Genomic DNA, 9,096 nt, shown 5'->3' with positions numbered 1-9,096 from the left:
GAGTGTCTGGAGATCTCGCCATTATCCCCTTCTTAATCCACAATGTCTGGACACCCTCCATTATCCTCCTTTTACCTTATTCCATCACTGTGTCACCTCTTACTAATTCCAGGAAATAATGTCTGGAGAACTTATTCATTACATCTTCCAGTTAACCTCCAGCATAATGTATATTACTTTGCCTCATTTGTGAAACAGTCTGGTAACCTCCATACTCCTGATTTATTCCAGTTTTCACCTAAATCATGACTGATGACCGCTTACAACAATCCTCGTAGTAGGAAACCATAGTATAACCTACCAAATCCAACTTTTAATATTATCTCCTGATTTTTTCATGACATCTCTATCTGAATGGCTTTTGTTTCCCTCCATTAATTGTCTCTTATAGTGATAGTGACAGTCTTCTATTACCCCCACACAGCAGTGTTTGTAACCATCCCCAACACAGTATGTGGTGATGCCCCCAGTACTCTCTGAACATTGGTGTGTTCTGTTCATCTGCTTCCCTATCCCCAGGTAAGGGCAATGACTGATAAGACATCATAGACTTCACATTAGCCATCCCTGTAGGACCCCCATTAACAACTCGTACAAAGTCTTTTGATGACCATTACCCACTAATACAGTATCTATGACTCTTCCATTAAATCCTGGTAATACCTATTTCCCTATTTGCCCCCAATAACATAGTGTCTGCTGGTTCCCCGTTGCTCACATTGCTTCATCAGACCACTTAGTATGGCTCCTGCAAGTCCCCCAGCATTGCTTGTCCAAGTCCCCACTGTTTGCATGGACAGGAACCCTGTGGGGATGGAGAAGGGATAAGGAGAGGGTAATAGCCTCATACACACTGTCCAGGGAATTGTTGGCCTGGAGTAGACTGGGGAGGCTCTGGGGCCCCCAGGAGATCACATACTGAGATACCGACTTACTACATGAGTGATGCAAGCAAAATAGCTAAAGTTGTCAACATGGATTAAAATCCTGGTGCCAACCCTGATGCCTAGTAACCTCCCCTGAGCCTTGATTGCTTCACCTGTAAAATAGATTTATGGAAGATGAAGGGATTTAATATGGTTCACATGAGGGGAGCAGAGCTAGTGCAGACCAAGGAGAGTGTCCCTATTGTTAATATTACCAGTTATAAATTGACACAAGACCAACCTCTGAATGGCTGTACCCAAACCTCACAGAGGGAAATGTATGTTATTTTATAAATTACTTTCAACTATATCTCTCTTATATTTACTGTAACATAGTATCATAGTGCTACTGTGCTGTGCATAGTTGCTCAGTCCTGTCGGGTTCTTTGTGACCCCATGGACTATAACCCAGCAGGCTCCTCTGTCCATGGGGATTCTCCAGGCAAGAATACTGGACTGGGTTGCCATGCCCTCCTCCAGGGGATCTTCCTAACCCAGGGATTGAGCCCAGGAGTCCTGCATTGCAGGCAGATTCTTTACTGTCTGAACCACCAGGGAAGCCCAAGAATACTAGAGGGGGTAGCCTGTCCCTTCTCTGGGGGATTTTCCTGGCCCAGGAATCGAACTGGTGTCTCCTGCAATGCAGGTGGTTTCTGTACCAGCTGAGCTACTAGGGAAGCCCAATGTTATAGTACTGAGGTATTTTTAAAATTTAGATTTACTGAGGTATCATTTACACACAGTAATAGTCACCCTTAAAAGCGTACATTTCTGAGAGTTTTTGACAAATGCAGCATAAAATCAAGGAGTCAACACTACAATAAAAAAAACAGATTCTTCACTACCCTAAATTCCTTCCTATCTCTTTAAAAAATTATGAGTATTTCTTTCTTAAATGTTCTTTTTTTAAGTGGAGTATAATTGCTTTACAATGTTCTGTTCCTGCTGTACAACAACCTGCATCAGCTGTATGTATACATATATCCCCTCCCTCTCATCACCTCATCCCACCCCTCTAGATCATCACAGAGCACCAGGCTGAGCTCCCTGTGCTATTCAGCAGGTTCCCGCTAGCTATTTTACACATGGTAGAAAGGTCCTATCCCTTTTTGATCAATCTACTCCCAACCCCTCAATATTGCTTATCTGTTTCCTGTTTGTATAGTTTTGCCTTTTTCACATGTCATGAATGTATGTGTATCCATATAAATATGTAAGTATGTATCTCCTTTTGAGTCTGACTTCTTTCATTTAATGTATCTGAGACTCATCCATATGGTTGTATGAGATACAAATGAAAGTATGGTGATGAAAAGACACTGGACATAGTCATCAGGAAAATGCAAATAAAAACCATAATGACATACCATTACATGCTTGTTAGAATGGCAGTGAATAAATAACATAGTGGTAGAGCAATAGACACTTTCATGTATTGCTGTGGGAATGATACCGAGTAGTATATCTACTATGGACAAAAGTTTCACAAGTTCTTATAAAGGTAACTATATACCTATCCTATGACCCAGCAATCCCACTTCTAGGTTTTTACCATAGAGAAATGAGAAATTAGGTATGTACTTGAATGTTCATAGGAACTGCATTCATCATCACCAAAAGATTGGAAATAGCCTAAATGCCCATCAATGGGTGAATAACTAAATACAGTATAGTACATCTATGCAGCTGAGTTATGACACAAGCTCCAACATGGATGAATCTCAGAAGTATTATGTTTTACTGTATGATAAATTATGTTTGATAAAAGATTATTAGAAATTAGATGATAAATATATATAATTAGATTTGTACATTAGTTATAATTTTATATTGCATGTCATTATATACTGTAACATTGTATATAATATAGTACACTGCAATATCTATTATTGTATATTCCTATTACAATAAAAACATTTTATATGATATATAATATGTACTATATGATTATATATTAGAATATGTAAGTTTTTCTATTTTGCATATCAGTCACATACAATTTTGGTTATTTGTATTTTTACAAGTTTACATTTAATGTTTATAGTGTAAAGTTATAATAAAAGGGGACATGGGGTTGGAAAACCCTTTAATTGTAGCTGGTCACCATTTTTATTATCTATCAACATGCCCATTCTGGCTGCTCTTAACATCACAGAAGCTTGTTTCTCTTTGGGCCTTTGCCTGGCTGTGTTCTCTGAGACTCTGCTTCCTCATTCTCCATGAAGCTTGCTGTCCTCTCCTTGTTTGGAGAGTTTACACACACACCACTGTGTATGAAGTAACACACTTCTTGGGGTCACTCCCTATTTTGTACTATATTTGTGCTGCAAGTACCACCCTCTGACCTAATATTAAGTGTTTCTTTTTCTGATTTATCATTCTTCCCTCCCCACTGGACCATAACCCTCATGATGTCAGGACTTTGTCTTCCTCCTGCTGTGTCCAAGGCACCCAGCATGGCACCAGCACAAAGTAGAGACTCAGTACAAGTTTGTTAAATGGATGGATGAATGATATCAATAGCACTGAGGTTGACTAAGTGCTCCACACAGATTGAACTAAATTTGTGGGGAAGAAGGAGAGGATAGGAGGGTTGGTTGGATCGAACCTGTGACCCCTGCATTGGCAGATGGATTCTTATCCACTGTGCCACTAGGCAAGTCCCAGAATTATTTTCTGCTTCAATGCAAAATCCTCTTTCAGGATGCCTCACATAGAGTGGGATGAATTCATTCTTGGATCTTCTTGGTCTTTTTATTCCTGTTGTCCAGTGAATATTTCATCCTTAAATATGTCCAATTTTAACTCTTCACTTTTTCTTATTAGCACTTAATCCCATCCTAGGGAGTTCCCTGGCGGTTCAGTGGTTAAGACTCAGTACTTTCACTGCCGTGGTCCCAGGCTCAATTCCCAGTCCCTGGTCAGAGAACTAAGATGCTATGCAAACATACAAAAAAAAAAAGAGAGAGAAAAGATTAATCATCAAGTATTCATTACCCAGATCCAATGATTATCAACACTTCCCCAACTTTGTGTTAAGAAAAATTATCAAAAACCCAGAAATAAGGAAACTATACTGTGTCATCCTTTGTGCCTTTTCAAAGTCATACTAGAGCATGGTCTAACAAACCCACCCAAAGTCTAACAAATCATTCTTGAGAAAGTTTTCCTAAACTCAGCACTGTTTGCATTTGGGCCCAAATAATTCTGTTGTACCAGGTTATTCTCTGTGTGGTTGAAAGCATCCATGGCATCCACTCCTCCCCCTAAACTGTCTCCAAAGATTGCTTAATGTTCCCTGGGGATTAAAACTCTACCAGTTTGAGAACTCACTGCTCTGGTAGAATGTACCCTTGTTTGGGTCACTTTTTACTACTAAGTAGGATGCAGACTACATAGATAAAATTTAACTTGGCAGTTGGTACATTTCATATATTTGTTCTATATAAACTGATTCTCTGAAGAAAAGATAACCTTCAAGCTTATGGTTTTACTGCCCTATAGGACATTAGTTTTATATCTATTTAACTTTGCAGTCTTATTGACGCTGCAATATATATTGACACTGACTTATATACCTATTTGTGTGTGTGTGTGTTATGCTGTCATTTCTGACTCTTTGCAACCCCTTGGAGTGTAGCCTGCCAGGCTCCTCTGTCCATGGAATCTTCTAGGCAAGAATACTGGAGTGGGATGCCATTTCCTACTTGAGTGGATCTTCCCAACCTAGGGATTGAAACTACTTTGAACACCTACTTTGCACCAAATCTCCAATCCTGCTAGTTCCCTCATTAATAAGTTAAATGAATATCTGTACAAGTTCTAACTTTTTGAAAATTATACTTTGAGACTTGTATCACCAATTACTGCCACTACCAACACCCCTGACTCAAGACAGGACAGGATGGGGTGTGGTCTTCGCTCATGCCAGGCTATTCTCAAGATCTATCTTGATCCAGGAAATAGGTCACATTCCACCTAGATCCAGAACAGTCTTCACTCATGCAAGGGCAAAGACCTATTTCTGCTCAGCCCAAGGCATAGTTCTTTCTGCTCCAGAGTAGGGAAGAGCTATGTCTCCTTTTACGCCAAACTTGGGGCCTGGCATCCCTTTAAATGATGACAGTGTAGAAGGTCACCATATCTGGTTCAACAGGCTGAGACCTATCAGCCTAGGGAATAAATAAGAGCTGATGGTCACTGCAAGCTAGGTTAGCCCAGAGCCTTTAATTTGCCAAACCACGAATCCTTGGAGACTCCTTTCTCTAATGGCTCTGTCTGGGCCTCCAGAGAGGGCACTATCATAAGCCATAAGTTCTGTGATGGTCTCACCAGGGCCTCATCTTTCCACAAACTAGGGTAAAGTTCTGTCAGTTCTTTCACATCTCTCTATTTTCCCTACTAACATGATCTCTCAAAACGCTGAACACTCTTTGGCTTCAAAAAATTAAGCTACAATTTACATATAATAAATGCACAAATCAAAAGTGTTTACTTTGATGAGTCCTGACGATTATACAGACTCTTGAAACCGCCACCCTAAACAAGAACATTTTCATCACCCCAAGAGATTCTCTTCAGAGTCATAGTTACTAGAGTCAACTGCTTTCTGATTTATAACTCAGTAGATTTGTTTTGCCTGTTCTTGAGCTTCACATAAATTGAATCCTACAGTGTATACTCTTTTTTTAAACACTCTTTTTACCCATTTTCTTGTGTATTCCTTTCCCCCACCAGGCCACAACATCTTGAGTATTCTTTATTTTATCGGAGACCTCAGGCCTCTCTTTGTTCGCTAATTCAGTGCCTTACATATGTTGAAGCAAAATTTAACAGTAACAAAAAAATGTTAACAATAATGGTAATGATCTTTGTTGTTGTTTAGTCACTAAGCCATTGTCTGACTCTTTTGCGACCCCGTGGACGTAGCCCACCAGGCTCTTCTGTCTATGGGATTTCCCAGGTGAGAATACTGGAGTGGGTTGCCATTTCCTTCTTCAGGGGATCTTCTCGACCCAGGGATCAAACATGGGTCTCCTGCACTGGCACGTAGATTCTTTACCACTGTGTTACCTGGGAAGCCTGTGATGATCCTTTACCTTTGTATAAAATAGGCATACCTGGCTCTGAGTCCTTCTTTTTCACTTATTAACTGAGAGATTATAGACTGGTCACCTCATCTCTATACTGCATTTTCTTTAGGATGGTGATGATAACACTGTTCTCATAGTGTTTGTGGATATCCTGAAGTTTGTGGTAGGTGGTTTAGTCGCTAACTAGTGTTTGACTCTCTGCAATGCCACGGACTGTAGCCTGCCAGGCTCCTCTGTCCATTGGATTTCCCAGGCAAGAATGCTGGAGTGTGTTTCCATTTCCTTCTCCAGGGGATCTTAAATATTTCTAGCTCTCCCCATTCCAAGCTTATGCTAAGATTGTATTTCTGTTTCTATGGTAAGATTGTATTTCATGTGGTTGGGTGACTACTCAATGAGTAGTGAGAGGAAATGACTTGTGTCATTTCTGAGGCAGAGCATTTAATTCTAAGCATAAGACACTCCAAGACTCTCTTTCCTTTTGCCTTTATGACTGGTGCTAGAATGAGGGTAGGCCTTTAAGTGAGAAGGCCAATGACAGGCCAGGCATGTCACAGGCACTCTCTAAATGGTCATTAATTATTTCAAAAGTGTCACATAAACCCACTTGTATTAATTGAAATGAAGCAAGACTCTTAAACTCTTTGTTAAATTTTAAATATCTAGCAGAACCTTAAATTTCTCTATTATGCAAGTGAAGAGGAAATGGCTAAAAATCCCCTCTGATTTGATAGAACAATCACAAGTTTAGGAGCTTGTTCAAGAAATCCAGAGAGATCACTTAGAGCATTTTTACCAAAAGTATCCAAATTAACTACTGCTGAATAACAAATTACTCCCAAACGCAGTGGCTAAAAACAAATATTTATGACAGTCAAGGATATGCAAGCTGCTAGCTGGGTGTTTCAGAGTCCCTCATGTAGTAGCAGTCCGTGTACTGATAGGGGCTGCAGTCATCTCAAGGCTTAATTAGGGTACAGTATTTGTTTCCAAGGTGACCCACTTGATACAAGACGACATCAGTTCCTCCCTGACTGTTAGCAGGATATCTCAGCTCCTTGCTACATGGGCCTGTTCATAGTCTGTCTCAGTGTCCTCAATGACATGGCAACTAACTTCTCTCAGAGTAAGTTATTTGAGAGAAAAAGCATGAACACTTCCAAGTCAGAAGCTGGGGTGTCATTTACAACTTACTCTCACTTCTACTGTATACTATCAACCTGACAGATCTGCCTTGGTACAACATGGAAGGGGGCTACACAGGGTGTAAATACCAGGGGATAGGAATTGTTGGGAGTCATTTTCATTTTATTTTTACTTTATTTTAAATTATTTTTTGTGAGAAGCCTGCATGCAGGCTTTTTCTAGTTGCAGCAAGCAAAAGCTACTCTCTAGTTGTGGTTCATAGGCTTCTCATTTGTTCTCGTTACAGAGCATAGGTCCTAGGGTGCATGAACTTCAGTAGTTTGCGGCATGAGGGCTTAGTTGCCCCAAAGCATGTGGAATCTGCCTGGACCAGGGACTGACCGGTGTTCCCTGCTAATGCAGGCAGATTCTTAATCTCTGGGCCACCAGGGAAGTCCAGGAGTCATTTTAGAAGTCAGATGTTACACCACTTGTTTTGACCACCAAATAGAATTATGGGTTTATTTTTTTAAAAGCTATTTTCATAGGACAAACCAATCATTTCGAGAGATGTTCCAAAACAATTTCTGTGATGTGCAGAGCACCGCTTTGGCTGGTATTAGAAACAGGACTCTGGTGAATGCTGTCTGTACCATGCCCATATGCTGAGGGCTGGCTTCTTCCTGAACACACCTACAGACTCTGCCTGAGACCTGCTCGTAAGGCAGGCTGAAAGTGCTACAGCTTTAAGGCCCTTACAGTAGCCCTCAACAATGAGGAACCAGAGATGACATACAACTATCTCATCTTCATCAACCCTTGACTGAGCCCCCATTGCTCAGCGATACTCTACTCATGGATGCACTCTGTGTGGGTTTTCATCCCTCCTCGGTCTCACCCATACCCTACCTGTCAAATAAACAAACTGCTTGCACTCACACCCTTCTGTCTTCTAGAGCATGAAAATAGAGGAAAACCTCACTCAAATAGAGTAGAGAGGCCTGAAGGGGGAGATCTCAGGCAGTACCACCCCATGTCAATTACAGGAAGAAATGTCAATTACAGACCCCAACAGAGGAATCAAAAGGAAATAGTTATTCACAGGCCTCAACAAGAGGAGATGTACATTGTACCTCCTACAAGAAATCTACTACCCAGCAACTCAGCCAAAGAGAAACTGTCATCACTCTGAACTTTCACGTTTCTCCAAGGGACTTTCCTTCAAAACCACCGCCCCCCACCCCCGACCCCTCCAAATACCTTCCCTTTTCTTTACAAAATTAAGTTTCTTTTCCTCGTTTGTTGGACTTGCCTATGAGTTTTACTGTAGCTTGCTTGTCTGGAATTGCAGTTCCCTGCAATAAACCCATTGCAGTTTCCAGAATAAACCCATTTTTTGGTAAAATAACTGGGTATTTTATTTTTAGTGTGAATAGAGTAAAGCCACCTATGACAAAGACCCGGCTCTTCACGTATTCTTTCAATAACCGGCTAAGAACCTCGTACTTGCCCTTTCTTGCTGCGCCGCCCCCCTAGTAAAGACTCCTCTTCCTCCCGGGGCCTCAGGCTCCCCAAGAGAAACGCTTCTCTCTTCCGCTGTTCATCAACAAACAAAGCTGGCCCAGACAAAGTTGTACCTTGCTTTACGGACGTTCCTCCTGGGAGATGGCCGCACACACCGCACTTAAGCTGTATAACACGTACGCGGCCATCTTACCTCACTGCCCTACTGGAGACAACGAAATCTTAATTTCCAAGTCAGGGAGCCGCTATATTGACCTCAGGAGGTTTGAGCTTCTGAGATGCTAAAAGCAGAAGTGATATCTGTGTTTAGAGACCCAGAAACACTTGCTTCTTTCCGCCCTAAAATAGCCGAATCGCCTAACAAAGGGTCTAGTCATCCGCTGTACGGTACAGATTCAAACATGGCCGCCCCCTGCAAGCGGTTGGCT

At 41.3% G+C, this 9,096-nt stretch overlaps 1 long non-coding RNA gene across 1 annotated transcript; it reads right to left on the bottom strand.

Moving 5' to 3' along the window:
- Positions 1 to 3,016: 3,016 nt before the first annotated feature.
- Positions 3,017 to 9,029, bottom strand: LOC104995294. The gene is made up of 2 exons (XR_826052.1): positions 8,782 to 9,029; positions 3,017 to 3,863 (listed from the first exon to the last, which is right to left on the bottom strand). It is a non-coding gene; the product is annotated as an uncharacterized LOC104995294 (long non-coding RNA).
- Between the last annotated feature and the right edge of the window lie 67 nt (positions 9,030 to 9,096).

Source organism: Bison bison, unplaced genomic scaffold, assembly GCF_000754665.1.
Source record: "Bison bison bison isolate TAMUID 2011002044 unplaced genomic scaffold, Bison_UMD1.0 scf7180017864280, whole genome shotgun sequence".
Classification (NCBI taxonomy): Eukaryota; Metazoa; Chordata; class Mammalia; order Artiodactyla; family Bovidae; genus Bison; species Bison bison.
This window is presented reverse-complemented; position numbering and strand designations above follow the sequence as displayed.